Source organism: Solanum tuberosum, unplaced genomic scaffold (assembly GCF_000226075.1).
Source record: "Solanum tuberosum cultivar DM 1-3 516 R44 unplaced genomic scaffold, SolTub_3.0 scf00566, whole genome shotgun sequence".
NCBI lineage: Eukaryota > Viridiplantae > Streptophyta > Magnoliopsida > Solanales > Solanaceae > Solanum > Solanum tuberosum.
Window position 1 is genome coordinate 8148 of NW_006239496.1, and position 337 is coordinate 8484.

The window sequence follows — 337 nt, forward strand, 5'->3', positions numbered from 1 at the left end:
ATCGATGGTCCGTAGATCGATCTACGGACCGTACTGCTGATCCGTAGAATGATACTTAGAATCTTCAAAAATTCAGGTACTGGAACCCTCACAGTATCACTCTACGGACCAACAGTACGGTCCGTAGATCAATCAACGGACCGTCGATGGACACCGTGGTTCCACACTTGGCCATTTTTCCTGAATTGTCCTCAAATACCTTACCTTCTGATCTACGGTCGTCACATACGGACTGTGAATGGACCTATGGTCCGTAGATCACTTCCGTCAAGGCCATGTTTCTGCATTTCTTATTGTACCTATGTTTCCAAGTTGTCTCCAACACTTCAAGTTGCAT

General features: G+C 45.7%; 1 protein-coding gene across 1 annotated transcript in view; it reads left to right on the plus strand.

Annotated features, from left to right (window-relative positions):
• The window catches only part of LOC107058644 (gluconate 5-dehydrogenase-like), a 3000-nt gene that overhangs the window by 1762 nt on the left and 901 nt on the right, over nucleotides 1-337 (plus strand). The window lies entirely within an intron of this gene.